The sequence below is a fragment of the Oncorhynchus nerka genome, linkage group LG28 (genome assembly GCF_034236695.1).
Source record: "Oncorhynchus nerka isolate Pitt River linkage group LG28, Oner_Uvic_2.0, whole genome shotgun sequence".
Taxonomy (NCBI): Eukaryota; Metazoa; Chordata; class Actinopteri; order Salmoniformes; family Salmonidae; genus Oncorhynchus; species Oncorhynchus nerka.
In genome coordinates, this window is record NC_088423.1 from 8,231,682 (window position 1) to 8,252,527 (window position 20,846).

The following is a 20,846-nucleotide window of genomic DNA, read 5'->3' on the forward strand; positions in this document are numbered from 1 at the left end:
GACATCCAAAGGATTCTGGATTGCACTAACCCTGGAAGAAGTATTGATGTTAGACTCCACTCTCCAGATGGAACTGAGGTGGCCATCTCCAGGATGCATACCCCTAAGGCCACAGCTGCATCATACTTCTCCTCATACACCAATTTATGAAAGCACCATTTTTAAAATGCTTTATTAATTTAAAGTTGTGTGCATTATCATGTTGTAGCCTTACCACCAGCTCTATTCTCATCTGCAATTTTGACTCATAATATCTGATATTGTGATTCTGAGCTCGTTCTACGCTTCTACCTTTCCAAAGATCTGACTGGATGCTCACACTCAACATGAGCTTTATTAGAAGATTACATTTCCTACAGACCATGATGACATGGTGCTAGTTACCAGGGAGACAGATGACATGGTGCTTGTTACCAGGGAGACAGATGACACGGTGCTAGTTACCAGGGAGACAGATGACACGGTGCTTGTTACCAGGGAGACAGATGACATGGTGCTAGTTACCAGGGAGACAGATGACATGGTGCTAGTTACCAGGGAGACAGATGACATGGTGCTTGTTACCAGGGAGACAGATGACATGGTGCTTGTTACCAGGGAGACAGATGACACGGTGCTTGTTACCAGGGAGACAGATGACACGGTGCTAGTTACCAGGGAGACAGATGACACGGTGCTTGTTACCAGGGAGACAGATGACATGGTGCTTGTTACCAGGGAGACAGATGACATGGTGCTGGTTACCAGGGAGACAGATGACATGGTGCTGGTTACCATGGTGAGAGAGAGAGATTACCTTTTCAGAGCAGCTCATAATCAAGACATTTCTAACTGACTCTGATTCCAACATATTATCAGTAATGGAATAGCAGATGAAACATACAATAGTACTTAAAGACCTCTCCCTTCTACCAGAGAGATGCAGCTAATGGTACCTTTAGAAAGCAGTCACACCCCTTTACTGTTTCTACACTTTGTTCTGTTACAGCCTGAATTTAAAATGGATTAAATTGAGATGTTGTGTCACTGATCTATACATAATAATAAAATATTTAAAATAAATAGGACATGAAAAGCTGTAATGTCTTGAGTCAAGTATTCAACCCCTTTGTTAAGGGATGCCTAAATACATTCAGGAGTACACATGTGCTTAACAAATCACATAACAAGTTGCATTCTGTGTTCAATAATAGTGTTTAACAGGATTTTTTCAGAGATGACTACCACATCTCTGTACCCCACACATACAGATAATTACAAGGTCTGTCAATCGAGTAGTGAATTTCAAGCACAGATTAAACCACAAAGACCAGGGATGTTTTTCAATGCCTCGTAAAGAAGGGCTGTTACGAATCCCTTTTGGCCCGACAGTCTAGGGGGGATGGTAATGAGACCCGTAACATAACTCATGCAAATTATTATTGTGACAAAGTAAAAGTGTGCACGAAATAACCACGACAACAGAAATCTACTGTCAAACTCTAGGTTTATTTATAAACACACGGTAATGGGGGGAGCAGGAAAAGGGGCTGAGCTGGACCCAAGGAAAGAAACAATAAGTATTCAAAAACACCCCTAAGCTAGACTAGCCTACTTTAACAACAGCTAACTAACTAACCAAAAATACAGTGGGTGGTCCGCCCAGTTCTAACTAGTGTATTTAACAAAGTTCACCTACGGGTAGTGTATGCCCATGGGCGACTTGTCTTGGTTTCCCCTTTTCCCACCAGCAACAAATAAACACCATAACCAAAAACAATACTCACAGGTGATGACAAAGTGCTATGGAGGTGCTTTAAACAAAAGAGAGGTTAAGACACAAAGCGAGAGTGAAACACAGAGACCTACAGACATGGCATTTACAGAGAGATTGAGCTCCAGATTGAGCTAGAGATTGCTCCAGAGCAAACAAATGATGGGGTTTTTAAACCATGGGGAAGGAACTGTGATAGGGTAGGAAGTAGGAGGAGGTGTGTCTTCTGATTGATGATTGATTGTTGACTGATTGGGGAGTGATGGTTTTCACCTGTGAGGGGAGAAGGAGAGAAAAGAAACACACAGGATACACACACACACAGGATAACTGTATCCGCAACACTCCCACCCTTAAAAGAGCAACCCTAGGGGTTGCGACTACAGTATTTCAATGAAAACTCACAACAAAGCAACAACCTTGCAAAACATACAGAAATCATTTTCACACACGAGACAAAGCATCTGCCAACACATTATCAGAACCCTTTTTGTGGCGGATCTCCAAATTATAATTTTGTACAATCAGCGCCCAACGCATAAGGCGCTGGTTCTGGTTGTACATTCGGTGGAGAAAAACTAAGGGGTTATGGTCAGTATATACAATCACGGGTAGGGCACTGGAACCAATATATACTTCAAAGTATTGCAGAGCCAACAACAAAGCAAGAGCTTCTTGTTCTATTGTCGCATAGTTTGTTTGACATTTATTAAATTTACGTGAAAAATAACAAACGGGATGATCCACTCCACTCTTGTCCTGCTGCAGTAGAACAGCACCAGCACCTCTGGCACTAGCATCTACCTCAAGTTTGAACGGTTGTGCAAAATCTGGAGCAGCAAGTACAGGTGTACTACATAAGAGTGCTTTCGCTGATTCAAAAGCTCTCTTACAATCAGAGGACCACACAAATGATCTAGCCGGACTAAGCAAATCGGTCAATGGAGCAACTACCGCAGATAAATTTTTACAGAAGCTACGGTAGTAGCCAACCATCCCTAAAAAGCGGCGTAGCTCTCGTCTGGTGGTAGGTGCAGGGAATGCAGTTATAGCCAAGACCTTGGCATCAACAGGGCGCACCTGTCCATGGCCAACCTCTTTACCGAGATAGGTAACAGTAGCCTTCCCAAACTCACACTTTGCCAAGTTCAGGGTTAGAGAAGCAGCTGCCAACCGTTCACATACTACCCTTAGCGAGTCAACATGATCTGACCACTCAGAAGAATAAATCACTAGGTCATCAAGGTATGCACTACAATTAGGAACGCCAGCTAATACGGAGTTAACCAGTCGTTGGAAAGTGGCTGGTGCATTTCGCATCCCAAAAGCCATGACTGAGTACTGTAGGAAGTTGTCTGGGGTCACAAAGGCAGAAATCTCAGAAGCACGTGAAGTTAACGGAACCTGCCAGTAACCTTTTAAGAGGTCTAACTTGGTTACATACTTAGCAGCACCAATAGTGTCGATACAGTCGTCCAGTCGGGGTAACGGGAACGAATCTGGCATTGTGACAGAATTTACCTTTCGATAATCCGTACATAACCTGGAAGTACCATCAGGTTTAGGAACCAGAATGCAAGGAGAACTCCAAGGGCTTGAACTTGGCGTAGCCAGGTCATTCTCCAACAAATATTTCACCTCATCCCTCATTATCTTCCTCTTGGAAGCGTTGATACGATATGGGTGTTGCTGGATAGGTGTAGCATTTCCAACATTAATGTCATGTTCCAACACGTTTGTGCGAGTAGGAACGTCATTAAAGAGACATGGAAAACTGTGTAGTAGCCTCACAATATCATTGGCCTGTCCATCCGTTAAATGAACCAGACCGGATTGGATAGACAGCAACATTTCTGAGTTGGGCAATCTAACACACTGCTGCTGAGTATTGCGCAACTCCAAGCCATCAACATCATCAATATGACAGTCCACTATCATAGCAGTAGTAGCAGAGGAGACAGCAGTACCTTCCTCTGTTTTTGAACTCTCTAACTGTGTGATGGGTCGGGTGTGGTAAGCTTTCAACATGTTAATGTGACACACACGAGATTGGCGTTGTCTATCAGGAGTTTGAAGCACATAGTCAGTTTCACTTATTTTCTTTTCAATTAAATAAGGACCCGAGAAACGAGCTGTCAGTGAAGATCCTGGAACAGGTAATAACACCAGTACTTGGTCAACTGGCTGTAGTGGACGAGAAACAGCCTCTTTATCATAGTGTCTTTTCATGCTCCTCTGTGAGGAAGACAGAGCTTCCTTTGCGAGAGCACAAGCTTGGTGTAGGCGCTCACGAAAGCGACTAACGTAGTCCAACACATTCTCATCTCTGGTACACAACTCTTGGGACAAGAACTGTTCTTTAAGGACTTTCATTGGTCCTCTCACTGTGTGACCAAACACCAGTTCAGCCGGGCTGAAACCTAGGGACTCCTGCACAGTTTCACGAGCAGCAAACAAAACTAGAGGAACTCCCTCATCCCAATCTTTCTCAGATTCCAAACAATATTTACGTAGCATAGACTTCAGTGTCTGATGCCATCTTTCAAGTGCACCCTGAGACTCTGGGTGATAGGCGCTTGACACACGGTGCGTAATTGACAAGGATTTTAACACCTGCCTGAAGAGCTTGGATAGGAAATTGGTACCTTGATCGCTTTGTACCACCCTAGGTAACCCGAATGTCGTGAAGAATTTTATTAAGGCTTTACTCACTACCGGAGCTGTAATCCTTCTCAGAGGAATGGCCTCGGGGTATCTTGTAGCCATACACATTATCGTTAACAAAAACTGGTTACCCGATTTTGTCTTCGGTAACGGTCCGACACAATCAACCACCACATGCTCGAATGGTTCACCTATGACAGGTATGGGACAAAGAGGAGCGGGAGGAATAACCTGATTTGGTTTTCCTGTTATCTGACAGGTGTGGCATGTCCGACAGAACTGAGCCACATCTTGTTTTAAACCCGGCCAAAAGAAATGTCGAAGGATCCGATCATAAGTTTTTGTGATTCCTAAATGACCAGACCACTGGTGATCATGAGCAAGGGAAAACACCGTTTGTCGAAAGGCTGTAGGAATCACTATTTGGTAAACAGCATTCCAATCTCCATCCGCGTCAACATGGGATTTCCATTTACGCATGAGGAGATTACAATCAATGAAGTAAGCCACGTTCTTCTTCTTCACATCTTCCAATGAGACAACACTAGAAAAACATTTAGCAAGCTTGTTGTCAACCTTTTGGTTAGCAATCAGCTGCTCACGAGTGACTGGTAACTGTATTGCATCAGCAATAAGTTCAACGTTCTTTGATTCTTTCTTGGGCTGTTTGTCAGAGGTGATCAGCTTCTCAGAGGTATCACACAATCCATCTTCTTGATCAACCTCTTTGAACAGAACAGTGTTCGACAAATCTATCACGTCACCCTCTTGTAGTGCCTGAGCACGAGTGACAGCACAAGCGGGGAACACATGTGGATAACTCTGTGCCAGCTCATTAGAGAGAGAGTGGTCACTTTTATCCATTACTTCCAATACGGGTACTACCTTTCCTCCGGCAATATCGTTACCCATTATAAAGGTCACACCTTTCACTGGCAACATAGGGCGTACCCCCACTCTGAATATTCCACTGATTAACTCAGAGTGTACTTTCACAAAGTGCAATGGCACTGGGACAAAACCCATTTCAATACCCTGCACTAACACACTGGAACCACAATATGTATCGTCAGATAAGGGCAACACATCAGACAATATAAACGACTGCGCCGCACCAGTATCTCTAAGGATTTTAACCGGTCGCTGAGACGCTTCGTCATTCGTTAGGACACAAACCCCTCGAAAATGAATGGTTCATAACTGCGGTCGGGGACTGAGACTTTCAAACTACAGTTACCCTGAGGCACCTGTTTTGTTGCAGACCTCACAACCGTACGAATTAGAGCAACACCTGTTGGTGGCTTGGCACGAAGAGGCATCCCTTGTTTGCGTTTAAGCAGGAAGCAATCATTAATCATATGTCCTACTTTATGACAATAGAAACAGGGACGCTCATTCTTCTGGCGTGCTTGATATACTACTGCTGGCCGACTAGGGCTAAAGGTAGGAAACTCAGTGGCTCTACTCTCAGTTTGAGCCGAAAACACACTCTTGTGCGTCAACACAAACTCGTCTGCCAACACAGACGCTTCTGCCAGGGAGGATACTTTCTGTTCGTTTAGGTAAACTACAATGCGTTCGGGTAAGCAATTTTTAAACTCTTCCAACAAGATTAACTCCCGGAGAGAGTTGAAATCAGTTACCTTACTAGCAGCATGCCATTTATCAAACAGATTTCCCTTGTCTCTAGCAAATTCCATATAAGTCTTACTAGAAGACTTTCTATGAGACCTAAATCTCTGTCGGTATGCCTCAGGCACAAGCTCATAGGCACGAAGAACAGTAGCTTTGACCACTTCATAATTCAAACTGTCCTCCAGAGGTAACGCTGACAAAACCTCTTGGGCTTTACCAGTTAATTTACACTGAAGTAATAGGCACCATACCTCTTCAGGCCATTTCAATGCTACGGCTATACGCTCAAATACACAAAAATAGGAGTCAACCTCTGACTCTCTGAACAAAGGTACTAAGGCAATCTGCCTACTAATGTCAAACGTGTTTGAGGACACAGCAGGTGAGGACGGCTCACAAACAGGCACAGTAGGACCGGAGGCTAGCCTCGCTGTCTCTGCCTCCAGTTCCATCTGGCGCATTTTGAACTCCAACTGCCTTTGTTCTCTGTCTGCCTCAATTTTACACATCTCCAAATGCCGTTGTTCTCGTTATTTTTCTGCCTTTATTTTACACATCTCCAACTGGAGAGTCTCTCGCCTAATTTGGGCTCTCTTCCACCTCCAGTTGGAACTGTGCTAAACGGACATCCCTCCTGGAATCACCATTTGACAGTGGGGAGAGTGGATCAAAACGGGACAATGTGGCTGGTGTTTTAGCCACGCCCTCATTATCAGACACCAATGGGCTTACAGGAGCAGCAACATCCCCTACAGGGGTAGTAGGCTCAGGCAGCGGTAACACAAGCACCTGCTCTTCCAACAATACATTTAATACTAGCCGTTTAACCCCTGCCTTAACTAAACTCTGCGGAATCGATACTGAATAATGGTCAGCCAAGGTCATTAAATCAACTCTACGACATTTGTCAAAAACCTCCCACGAAGGGTTATCCAAAAAGGATCTCAAATCAAAAGTAGTCATGTTACACTACTTCACAAGTGCCAAAGAAAATAGCAAACACTAATGCTACTTCAGCTATGACGCTCAACACTGAACTATACCACTACAACAATCTACATGAGCGGCATGGGTGTCAGTTATGACAGATCCCGAACGAGGCTCCACTTATGTTACGAATCCCTTTTGGCCCGACAGTCTAGGGGGGATGGTAATGAGACCCGTAACATAACTCATGCAAATTATTATTGTGACAAAGTAAAAGTGTGCACGAAATAACCACGACAACAGAAATCTACCGTCAAACTCTAGGTTTATTTATAAACACACGGTAATGGGGGGAGCAGGAAAAGGGGCTGAGCTGGATCCAAGGAAAGAAACAATAAGTATTCAAAAACACCCCTAAGCTAGACTAGCCTACTTTAACAACAGCTAACTAACTAACTAAAAATACAGTGGGTGGTCCGCCCAGTTCTAACTAGTGTATTTAACAAAGTTCACCTACGGGTAGTGTATGCCCATGGGCGACTTGTCTTGGTTTCCCCTTTTCCCACCAGCAACAAATAAACACCATAACCAAAAACAATACTCACAGGTGATGACAAAGTGCTATGGAGGTGCTTTAAACAAAAGAGAGGTTAAGACACAAAGCGAGAGTGAAACACAGAGACCTACAGACATGGCATTTACAGAGAGATTGAGCTCCAGATTGAGCTAGAGATTGCTCCAGAGCAAACAAATGATGGGGTTTTTAAACCATGGGGAAGGAACTGTGATAGGGTAGGAAATAGGAGGAGGTGTGTCTTCTGATTGATGATTGATTGTTGACTGATTGGGGAGTGATGGTTTTCACCTGTGAGGGGAGAAGGAGAGAAAAGAAACACACACACAGGATACACACACACACAGGATAACTGTATCCGTAACAAGGGCACTGATTGGTAGATGTGAGCATGGTGAAGCTATTTATTAAGCTTTAAAGCAGTTAGAGCTCAATGGTTGTGATTTGAAAAAACTGAGGATGGATCAGCAACATTGTAGTTACTCCACAAACTGCCATTAAGGCTAGTAAAAAGAAGGAAGCCTGTACAGAATAAAAAATATTCCAAAACATGCATCCTGTTTAAGGCACTGCAAAAAATGAACTCTTTGTCCTGAATACAAAGTGTTTTGTTTGGGGCAAATCCAACACATCACTGAGTACCACTCTTCATATTTTCAAGCATGGCGTTAACTGCACCATGTTATGGGTATGCTTGTCATCGGCAAGGACCAGGGAGTTTATGATAAGAAATGGAGTACAGCTAAGCACAGGCAAAATCCCAATGAAAAAAACAGGTTCAGTCTTCTTTCCAACATTTGAGTAATTTAGCAGATGCTCTTTCCAGAGCGACCTACCATTAGTGCATTAATTTTAAGATAGCTAGGTTGGACAACCACATATCACAGTAAGTAAAATTTTCCTCAATAAAGTTGCTATCATCAAAGTCAGAGCTAGAAAGGGTTGGAAGTATTATTTCACCACAGGCATTTGTTTTCCTTGTTTCTGGGGGGCATGCTGTGGGATTATTGAATATACTCTGAAGAGGTAGGGTTTCAGATGTTTTCAGAGAAAGATGGACATGGACTCTGCTGTCCTAGCTTCTGGAGGAAGCTGCTTCCACCATTGGGGTGCCAGGACAGAGAAAATATTGGGCTGTGCTGAGCGGGAGCTCAGGGGGTGGGAGGGCCAAGAGACCAGAGGTGGCTTGGGTTGGGGTGGAGGGTTTGAGCATAGCCTTTAGGTAGGGAGGGGTAGTTTCTCTTGCTGCTTTGTAGGCAAGTACCAGGGTCTTGTAGTGGATGCGAGCTTCGACTGGAAGCCAGTGGATTGTGTGTGGAGGAGTGGGGTGACATGGGAGAACTTGGGAAGTCTGAACACCAGGTGGGCTGCAGCATTCTGGATAAGTTTTAGGGGTTTGATGCCAAAAGCGGGGAGGCCAGCCAACAGTGAGTTGAAGTAGTCCAGAAGGAAGATGGATTTGGACCAACACAGCTTCCTGTGTGAGGTAGGGTCGTACTCTACGGATGTTGTAGAGCATAAACCTGCAGGAGCGAGTCACTGCTTTAATGTTTGCAGAGAATGACAGGGTGTTGTCCAGGGTCACGCAAAGGTTCTTTGCACTTTGGGAGGGGGACACTGGAGTTGTCAACTGGGAGTAGTTGAGTGTCATCTGCAAAGCAATGATAGGAGAGACCATTTAAGGATATGACGGAGCTGAGTGACTTTGTGGATTTACAGTAGAGGAGAGGGCCAAGAACTGAGCCCTGGGGGACACCAGTAGTGAGAATACATGAACAGCACATATCCTCTTAGGGTCAAGAAGAAAGTTCTGTGAGAGATAGTGATAGAGTTTGTCAGAGACAGCACGCTCAAGTGTTTTGTAAAGAAAATAAAGAGGGGATACTGGTCTTTAGTTTGATGTCAGAGGAGTAGAGAGTTAGTTTCTTGAGGAGGGGAGTGATTCAGGCCATTTTTAAGTCAGGGGGGGGGGGCACAGCCAGTGGTCAGGGATGTGTTGATGAGGGAAGTGAGGAATGGGAGAAGGTCTCCAGAGATGGTCTGGAGGAGGGAATGGGGTCAAGCGGGAAGGTTGTCGGGCGGCCAGACCTCACTAGTCGCACGATTTAGAGAGGAGGGAGTGGAAAGATGATAGGTCCTTCGGAAGTTTAGTTTTACTCCCTTTTCACTCTGCTGCCAGCAGCCTTGTTCTGTAAGCTCGCAATGAGTCACTCAGCCAAGGAGCAGGAGGGGAGGGCCGAACTGGCCGGGAAGAAAGGGGACAGTGGGAGTCGTAGGATGTGAAAAGAGAGGAGAGTAGTGTTGAAGAGGCAGAATCAGGAGACAGGAGGGAGAAGGATTTAGCAGAAGGGAAAGAGTAGTGGGAGAGAGAGAGACAAGATTGTGATGGTGCATGCCTATCTGAGTGGTTAGGGTTGGAGGAAAGGGAGACAGAAAACAAAGTAGTGATCAGAGACCTGGAGGGGGTTGCAGTGAGATTAGTAGGCAAACAGCCTCTAGTAAAGATGAGGTCAAACGTATTGCCTGCCTTGTGAGTGGGAGGGGACTGGGAAAGAGTAAGGTCAAGAGAGGCAAGGAGGGGAAAGAGAGAGTTGGAAAGAAATGAATTGAAGGCAAGCATCGGGAGGGTGAAGTCATCAAGTATGTATAGCGGTGAGCCATTATCAGGAAATTAGCTTATCAAGGTTCAAGCTCATTGAGAAACTCTAAGAGAACCTAGTGGGCAATATATGACAACAATGTTAAGCTTGAGTGGACAAGTGACAGAATGAAATTCACTTAGGTGAAATGAGTAGCCCTGTGCCATCACCGCGACGACCAATGTTCTTGGACAATGAGAAAACGTATTCTGATGGAGAGAGCAGCAGTGTTCTCTGGGGTGATCCATGTCTCTGTCAGGGCAAAAAGTCAAGGGACTGAAGGGCAGCATGGGCAGAGATGAATTTGGCGTTCTTGAATGCAGATCGGCAGTTCCAAACGCTGCCACGGAGCAGGAATTCCACATGGGTTGTGCGCGCAGGGTATACGCTCCCCACCCCCCGCCAAGTGTCTGTAAAGCCTACAGAGAGAGAAGCGAACAGGAAAAGAAAACAAACACATAGTTGACAATGCTACAAAAGAGCAAACTGAGATCTGAAAATAACTATGTAAAATACTCAAGTGAATGAGTGGTGTGGAGCTTACTCTCTTCCCTTCCTCGAACAACTCGACAGAACAACTCGGTAGAACTGTCTCTGTTTCGGCGACGGTCTTAGTTTTGTAACGCAATTGCCACCGCTGAGAAAACAGGGGAGACTAAAGTACTAATTGCTAATTGCCTTGCAAAGTTGAAGAGGACATCTCCTGGTACTTATTGCTGATTGCCTATGAGAGGAGAAACCACTCCCCCTCTAAACAGCCACTGTTTACGAAAACAACAACAGTCTTATTGCTGATTGCCTATGAGAGGAGAAACCACTCCCCCTCTAATACAGCCACTGTTTACGAAAACAACAACAGTCTTATTGCTGATTGCCTATGAGAGGAGAAACCACTCCCCCTCTAATACAGCCACTGTTTACGAAAACAACAACAGTCTTATTGCTGATTGCCTATGAGAGGAGAAACCACTCCCCCTCTAATACAGCCACTGTTTACGAAAACAACAACAGTCTTATTGCTGATTGCCTATGAGAGGAGAAACCACTCCCCCTCTAATACAGCCACTGTTTACGAAAACAACAACAGTCACAAATTGCCTTGCCCCTTAATCTTGGTTGATGTGTCAACAATCATCTGCAAGTTAATAGCAGTCAGCAGTTCACACACCAAGTAGGCTACTGGGAAGACAGCTAGCACTAGTTAGCCGCAAGACAGTATTAGACAACAACAGAAGACAAAAGTGATATTTATCACTGCTGGAGATATCAGGAGTCCTCTAGCTATAGAATGAAGTACTGGGAGACAAATGAACCTTTCAGAAGGACAATAACCTAAATAAAACACAAGGACAAATCTCCACAGGAGTTGCTTACCAAGACGACATTGAATGTCCCTGAGAGGTCTACTTACAGTTTTGACTTAAATCTACTTGAAAATCTATAGCAAGACTTGAAAGTGGCTTTCTTGCAATGATCAACAGCCAATACAATAATGGGCGAATGTTGTACAAGAGACTTACCCAACAAGAGTCACATCTGTAATCACTGCCAAAGGTGTTTCTAACATGTATTGACTCAAGATATTTATTGTTTTGTTTTTTATCATTTTTGAATAAATGTTAGAATTTGTTTTCCACTTTGACATTACAGACTATTTTGTGTAGATCGTTAGAAAAAGACAATTAAATTAATTTTAATCCCACTTTGTAACACAACAAAATGTGGAAAATGTCAAGGGGTGTCAATACTTTCTTAAGGCACTGTATGTAGGTCATCGGGAAAGAGTTCAGAGTTCAGCCTTATCTCAGTGAGCTGAGATAAAGCAGGGCTTTACCTAGCAAAGACTTATAGATTTACATTTACATTTAAGTCATTTAGCAGACGCTCTTATCCAGAGCGACTTACAAATTGGTGCATTCACCTTATGACATCCAGTGGAACAGCCACTTTACAATAGTGCATCTAAATCTTTTAAGGGGGGTGAGAAGGATTACTTTATCCTATCCTAGGTATTCCTTAAAGAGGTGGGGTTTCAGGTGTCTCCGGAAGGTGGTGATTGACTCCGCTGTCCTGGCGTCGTGAGGGAGTTTGTTCCACCATTGGGGGGCCAGAGCAGCGAACAGTTTTGACTGGGCTGAGCGGGAACTGTACTTCCTCAGTGGTAGGGAGGCGAGCAGGCCAGAGGTGGATGAACGCAGTGCCCTTGTTTGGGTGTAGGGCCTGATCAGAGCCTGGAGGTACTGAGGTGCCGTTCCCCTCACAGCTCCGTAGGCAAGCACCATGGTCTTGTAGCGGATGCGAGCTTCAACTGGAAGCCAGTGGAGAGAGCGGAGGAGCGGGGTGACGTGAGAGAACTTGGGAAGGTTGAACACCAGACGGGCTGCGGCGTTCTGGATGAGTTGTAGGGGTTTAATGGCACAGGCAGGGAGCCCAGCCAACAGCGAGTTGCAGTAATCCAGACGGGAGATGACAAGTGCCTGGATTAGGACCTGCGCCGCTTCCTGTGTGAGGCAGGGTCGTACTCTGCGGATGTTGTAGAGCATGAACCTACAGGAACGGGCCACCGCCTTGATGTTATTTGAGAACGACAGGGTGTTGTCCAGGATCACGCCAAGGTTCTTAGCGCTCTGGGAGGAGGACACAATGGAGTTGTCAACCGTGATGGCGAGATCATGGAACGGGCAGTCCTTCCCGGGAGGAAGAGCAGCTCCGTCTTGCCGAGGTTCAGCTTGAGGTGGTGATCCGTCATCCACACTGATATGTCTGCCAGACATGCAGAGATGCGATTCGCCACCTGGTCATCAGAAGGGGGAAAGGAGAAGATTAATTGTGTGTCATCTGCATAGCAATGATAGGAGAGACCATGTGAGGTTATGACAGAGCCAAGTGACTTGGTGTATAGCGAGAATAGGAGAGGGCCTAGAACAGAGCCCTGGGGGACACCAGTGGTGAGAGCACGTGGTGAGGAGACAGATTCTCGCCACGCCACCTGGTAGGAGCGACCTGTCAGATAGGACGCAATCCAAGCGTGGGCCGCGCCGGAGATGCCCAACTCGGAGAGGGTGGAGAGGAGGATCTGATGGTTCACAGTATCGAAGGCAGCCGATAGGTCTAGAAGGATGAGAGCAGAGGAGAGAGAGTTAGCTTTAGCAGTGCGGAGCGCCTCCGTGATACAGAGAAGAGCAGTCTCAGTTGAATGACTAGTCTTGAAACCTGACTGATTTGGATCAAGAAGGTCATTCTGAGAGAGATAGCGGGAGAGCTGGCCAAGGACGGCACGTTCAAGAGTTTTGGAGAGAAAAGAAAGAAGGGATACTGGTCTGTAGTTGTTGACATCGGAGGGATCGAGTGTAGGTTTTTTCAGAAGGGGTGCAACTCTCGCTCTCTTGAAGACGGAAGGGACGTAGCCAGCGGTCAGGGATGAGTTGATGAGCGAGGTGAGGTAAGGGAGAAGGTCTCCGGAAATGGTCTGGAGAAGAGGGGAGGGAATAGGGTCAAGCGGGCAGGTTGTTGGGCGGCCGGCCGTCACAAGACGCGAGTTTTCATCTGGAGAGAGAGGGGAGAAAGAGGTCAGAGCACAGGGTAGGGCAGTGTGAGCAGAACCAGCGGTGTCGTTTGACTTAGCAAACGAGGATCGGATGTCGTCGACCTTCTTTTCAAAATGGTTGACGAAGTCATCTGCAGAGAGGGAGGAGGGGGGAGGGGGAGGAGGATTCAGGAGGGAGGAGAAGGTGGCAAAGAGCTTCCTAGGGTTAGAGGCCTGGAGCCAGTTGGTTTGACGACAAATATGAAGCGAGGGCCAGCCAACGAGAGCATACATGTCGCAGTGGTGGGTAGTATATGGGGCTTTGGTGACAAAACGGATGGCACTGTGATAGACTGCATCCAATTTGCTGAGTAGAGTGTTGGAGGCTAATTTGTAAATGACATTGCCAAAGTTGTAACGGCTTTCTTCCTGGGAAGGAGAGGACCAAAGCGCAGCGTGGTGAGTGTTCATCTTATTTAATAATAAACCCAAACTGAACACTTCAAATTACAAAACAACAAATGTGAAAACCGAAAAACAGTCCTATCTGATGCATAGACACAAAGACAGAAAATAATCACCCACAAAAACACAGTGAAACCCAGGCTACCTAAGTATGATTCTCAATCAGAGACAACACAGAAAATCCACCTAGACACACAAAACATAGAATGCCCACCCAGCTCATGTCCTGACAAACACTAAAACAAGGAAAACACAAAATAACTGGTTGACGGCTCTGGCAGCTCCTGGCTGACTGGAGGCTCTGGCAGATCCTGGCTGAATGGCGGCTCTGGCAGATCCCGGCTGAATGACGGCTCTGGCAGATCCTGGCTGACTGGCGGCTCTGGCAGATCCTGGCTGACTGGCGGCTCTGGCGGCTCCTTGCAGACTGGCGGCTCTGGCTGCTCCTTGCAGACTGGCGGCTCTGGCGGCTCCTGACAGATTGAAGACTCTAGCAGCTCTGGACAGGCGGGAGACTCTAGCAGCTCTGGACAGATGGGCAGCTCAGGCGGCTGTGGGCAGACGGGCAGCTCAGGCGGCGCCGGGCAGACGGGCAACTCAGGCGGCGCTGGGCAGACGGCCAGCTCAGGCGGCGCTGGGCAGACTGGAGACTCCGGCAGTGCTGGAGAGGAGGAAGGCTCTGGCAGCGCTGGACAGAGGAGCTCTGGTGCCTCTGGACTGAGGGGCTCTGGCGCCTCTGGACTGAGGGGCGGAAGCTCTGGCAGCGCCGGACAGGCAGGAGACTCCGGCAGCGCTGGAGAGGAGGAAGGCTCTGGCAGCACTGGACAGAGAGGCTCTGACGCCTCTGGACTGAGGGGCGGAAGCTCTGGCAGCGCCGGACAGGCGGGAGACTCCGGCAGCGCTGGAGAGGAGGAAGGCTCTGGCAGCGCTGGACAGAGGGGCTCTGGCGCCTCTGGACTGAGGGGAGACTCCGGCAGCACCGGATAGGCGGGAGACTCCGGCAGCTCTGGAGAGTATGAAGGCTCTAGCAGCGCTGGACAGGCGGGAGCACCTGTAGCCAAAGAACGGAGAGACAGCCTGGTGCGGGGTGCCAGCACTGGTGGTACCGGGCTGGGGACACGCACCTCAGGGTGAGTGCAAGGAACAGGACACACCGGGTTGTGAAGGTGTACTGGAGACCTGGTGTGTATAGCCGGCATCAAATCCTCCGGAACTCCAACACAAGTTTCAGGCTGAGTACGAGGAACTGACACAGGTGGCATCGGACAGCTAACACGCTCCTCGGGACGAATGCCGTGCATACTACGCCAAACCAACAGCTCTCTCTATACTCTGTCCAATACCTCCGCAACATTCCCAGACGCTCACCTCAACTTCGCCGACTGCTCTGATTCCATCCATGGCTCCTTACGGTAAACAGGGGGAGTTGGCTCAGGTCTAACTCCTGACTCTGCCACACTCTCCCTGTGCTCCCCCCAATACATTTTTGGGGCTGCCTCTCGGGCTTCCAGCCGCTCTGCCATGCTAGCTCCTCATAATGCCGCCTCTCTGCTTTCGCTGCCTCCAGCTCTGCTTTGGGGCGGCAATATTCCCCTGGCTCTGCCCAGGGTCCTTTCCCGTCTAGGATCTCCTCCCAAGTCCATTTTTCCAAATAGTGCTGCCTCTCCCACTGCTGCTGCTGCTGCTGCTGCCTCTCCTGCTGTTGATGCTGCTGCCTCTCCTGCTGCTGCTGCTGCCTCTCCTGCTGCTGCTGCTGCTGCTGCTGCCTCTCCTGCTGCTGCTGCTGCTGCCTCTCCTGCTGCTGCTGCTGCTGCCTCTCCTGCTGTTGATGCTGCTGTCTCTCCTGCTGCTGCTGCTGCTTACCACGCCGCTTGGTCCTTTTGTGGTGGGGGATTCTGTAACGGCTTTCTTCCTGGCTACCTAAGTATGATTCTCAATCAGAGACAACTAACGAATACCTGCCTCTGATTGAGAACCATACTAGGCTGAACACAGAAAAACAACCTAGACACACAAAACATAGAATGCCCACCCAGCTCACATCCTGACCAACACTAAAACAAGGAAAACACAAAAGAACTATGGTCAGAACGTGACAGAAGTCAAGGATCGGTACGATAGTCAGTTTTACGAGAGTATGTTTGGCAGCATGAGTGAAGAATGCTTTGTTGCGAAGTAGGAAGCCGATTCTAGATTTAATTTAGGATTGGAGATGCTTAATGTAAGCCTGGAAGGAGAGTTTACAGTCTAACCAGACACCTAGGTATTTGTAGTTGTTCACATATTCTAGGTCAGAACCGTCCAGAGTAGTGATGCTGGACGGGCAGGCAGATGCGGGCAGTGATCGGTTGAAGAGCATGCATTTAGTTTTACTTACATTTAAGAGCAGTTGGAGGCCACGGAAGGAGAGTTGTATGGCATTTAAGCTTGTCTGGAGGTTAGTTAACAAAGATTCCAAAGAAGGGCCAGAAGCATACAGAATGGTGTTGTCTATATAGAGGTTGATCAGAGAATCACCAGCAGCAAGAGCAACATCATTGATGTATACAGAGAAAAGAGTCGGCCCGGTCAGGCCAGGTCAATTAATACATTTGCACAGTATTGTCTCTTATCGATGGCGGTTACGATATCGTTTAGGACCTTGAGCGTGGCTAAGGTGCACCCATGACCAGCTCGGAAAACAGATTGCATAGCGGAGAAGGTACTGTGGGATTCAAAATGGTCGGTGATCTGTTTGTTAACTTGGCTTTCGAATACCTTAGAAAGGCAGGGTAGGACAGATATAGGTCTGAAGCAGTTGGGGTCTAGAGTGTCTCCCCCTTTGAAAAGGGGGATGACCGCAGCAGCTTTCCAATCTTTGGGGATCTCAGACGGTACGAAAGAAGGGTTGAACAGGCTAGTAATAGGGGTTGCAACAATTTCGGCAGATACTTTTTGAAAGAAAGAGAGGGTCCAGATTATCTAGCCCGGCTGATTTGTAGGGGTCCAGATTTTTCAGCTCTTTCAGAACATCTGCTATCTGGATTTGGGTGAAGGAGAAATGGGGAGGATTGGGTAAGTTGCTATGGGGCTGTTGACCGGGGTAGGGGTAGCCAGGTGAAAAGCCGTAGAAAAATGCTTATTGAAATGTTCAATTATAGTGGATTTATCGGTGGTGACAGTGTTTCCTAGCCTCAGTGCAGTGGAGAGCTGGGAGGAGGTGCTCTTATTCTCCATGGACTTTACAGTGTCCCAGAACTTTTTGGAGTTTGTGCTTCAGGATGCACATTTCTGTTTGAAAAAGCTTATCTTTGCTTTCCTAACTGCCTGTGTATATTGGTTCCTAACTTCCCTGAAAAGTTGCATATTGCGGGGGCTATTCGATGCTAATGCAGTACTCCACAGGATGTTTTTGTGTTGGTCAAGGGCAGTCAGGTCTGGAGTGAACCAAGGGCTATATCTGTTCCTGGTTTTACATTTTTTGATTCGAAGTAAGTAACTCGTTGAAATTGCAAACTTCTCCCTGACAGAGGCGTTTTACCGCTCAGAGTGTAAGGACCGACGCCGGGGATAAGAAGCAGGCACGGGGAGTTGAACATTTAATGAGGAACAGACAGGTAACAGGACAGGAACAGCTTCAGCACATGGGTAAACAAGGACATATGACAATCAATGCAGAAGCAGGAAACAGAGCAGGGAACCAGACAGATATAGGGAAGGTAATGCCAGAGGTGATTGAGTCCAGGTGAGTCCAATAATTGCTGATTCGTGTGACGGGGGGGACGGCAGGTTTGCGTAATGATGATGGCAGGAGTGCGCAATGCTGGGGAGCCTGGCGCCCTCGAGTGCCAGGGGGGAAGAGCGGGAGCAGGCGTGAAACAGAGAGGAAGTCAGTAATGAAGGGAACCTCCACATTGAGAGCTGTGTTCTTGGGCTTTGGGTTTGAGCATACAGGGTGGTGACACCACAGTGGGTTTGGTCAGGTGATGGTAGAATGACGTCTGCCTTCTGCACAAACATCGTCTCTCTCTCTCTCTCTTTCTAAGTGCAGGTTACTGTAGGCGTCGCTGATCGGTCGCCACTCACCATCCATAAAGTCAATGTTCCATAAACAACTAAAAGGACCTACTCGGGGGAGTCTGGGGCAATTACCTGTCAGATTACCACTGCTAGTCTGAACACTTTTTAATATAATGTCACGTTTTAACATAATAAACTGTTCAATTCACAGGCAGAGATATTACGTCCACTGTGCAAGTATAGAGTGCATTATAACAGAGTCGGATCGAAAGAGAATACTCAATTGGTTTGCTTGCTTGTTCCGTTGTTAAATAGATAAGCCATAGGGTTATTGTAATGATAGTGGAGGCCAATTGAAGAGCACTGTCCTTTGTGTTCCTTACTTGTTATCAAATATTTGGAAGAGTTGAAGGGATGTGGAAAAAGAGTCCTTTACGATCACAATGATCTCCATATTATAGTGAAATTCAGAGCATTGGCGTTATGTAACACACTGTCACGCTGTTCCAATGTAATAACTGTGTTACAGTAGCTGATGCATTTACACAGAAAACCCATTGACATGTTGTTCCTACTTCAAGGTGTGAAATGAGAATATAACACCTTTAGATACACTCCATTCTTGACATCCATAGTCTCACAGTTTGATTCTCTGTCTCAGAATAAATAGGTTATCAAGGCAAACATAGGCCGGTGTCTGGCCCTTGGCAAATATTAAACTCAGAAGCCAAACATGACAAGTCAACATTGTTGCTCAATTACAACAATGTAAACCAGTTAACCAACCAACCAACCAAACAACCTTGATTTACCAAACCTTTTTATTTTAATGTCTGAATAAACATGGGGTAAGTTTAGGACAGCTGTGATGTTCACGTTAGCTGTTTAAAACATGTGGGGATTTGTTCTGTTCTATTATTGAAACAGTTGCAAACCCATAATGCACTGCTCACCGAGTTGCACCGGCGTGGGTGATGAGAGAGGTCTGCATTCTTTCTGTAGCCATGCTGTCCTTTAAACGACAACACTAACACGAACACGAACAGATAGACAGTCTCTTTGGTCTGCCCTTTTAAACAACGGCACTAACATGAACAGATAGACAGTCTCTTTGGTCTGCCCTTTTAAACAACGGCACTAACATGAACAGATAGACAGTCTCTTTGGTCTGCCCTTTACATGAACAGATAGACAGTCTCTTTGGTCTGCCCTTTTAAACAACAACACTAACATGAACAGATAGACAGTCTCTTTGGTCTGCCCTTTTAAACAACGACACTAACATGAACATATAGACAGTCTCTTTGGTCTGCCCTTTTAAACAACGACACTAACATGAACAGATAGACAGTCTCTTTGGTCTGCCCTTTTAAACAACAACACTAACATGAACAGATAGACAGTCTCTTTGGTCTGCCCTTTTAAACAACAACACTAACATGAACAGATAGACAGTCTCTTTGGTCTGCCCTTTTAAACGACAACACTAACACGAACAGATAGACAGTCTCTTTGGTCTGCCCTTTTAAACAACGGCACCAACATGAACAGATAGACAGTCTCTTTGGTCTGCCCTTTTAAACAACGACACTAACATGAACAGATAGACAGTCTCTTTGGTCTGCCCTTTTAAACAACGACACTAACATGAACAGATAGACAGTCTCTTTGGTCTGCCCTTTTAAACAACAACACTAACATGAACAGATAGACAGTCTCATTGGTCTGCCCTTTTAAACAACGACACTAACATGAACAGATAGACAGTCTCTTTGGTCTGCCCTTTTAAACAACGACACTAACATGAACAGATAGACAGTCTCTTTGGTCTGCCCTTTTAAACAACGGCACTAACATGAACAGATAGACAGTCTCTTTGGTCTGCCCTTTTAAACAACGACACTAACATGAACAGATAGACAGTCTCTTTGGTCTGCCCTTTTAAACAACGGCACTAACATGAACAGATAGACAGTCTCTTTGGTCTGCCCTTTTAAACAACAACACTAACATGAACAGATAGACAGTCTCTTTGGTCTGCCCTTTTAAACGACAACACTAACACGAACAGATAGACAGTCTCTTTGGTCTGCCCTTTTAAACAACAACACTAACACGAACAGATAGACAGTCTCTTTGGTCTGCCCTTTTAAACAACAACACTAACATGAACAGATAGACAGTCTCTTAGGTCTGCCCTTTTAAACAACAACACTAACATGAACAGATATACAGTCTCTTTGGTCTGCCCTTTAAACAACGGCACTAACATGAACAGATAGACAGTCTCTTTGGTCTTTTCTGTTTCCAAGTGTCCCCTCCCTCCCTCTGTGTTTACCTGAAGGCAGAGCACAGTGCCATGCAGGCAGACTGGCAGGCAGCTACTGGAAAGGGACTGTTGTGGGTTCAGCTACTGGAAAGGGACTGTTGTGGGTTCAGTACTGTAGGTACACTCATCATGAGGGAGGAAAGTCTGAGCCAAAAAAGTTTCTCAGGCAACATCTGAGGAAGCACATACTGTGAGTGTATATGCAGAAAAAGAGAAAGATATGCACACCCAACTTCAGAAAAATGTATCAAAGAAAAAGGTATTGTCCACAATTCTGTTTCCATGGTGATTTAATCAGACACATCAAATAAGAAAACGTTTCCATCCGATCTTCG

At 46.3% G+C, this 20,846-nt stretch overlaps 1 protein-coding gene across 1 annotated transcript in view; it reads left to right on the forward strand.

Moving 5' to 3' along the window:
• LOC115113809 (serine/threonine-protein kinase WNK4-like) overlaps nt 1-20,846 on the forward strand; it is a 120,119-nt gene that overhangs the window by 58,260 nt on the left and 41,013 nt on the right. The window lies entirely within an intron of this gene.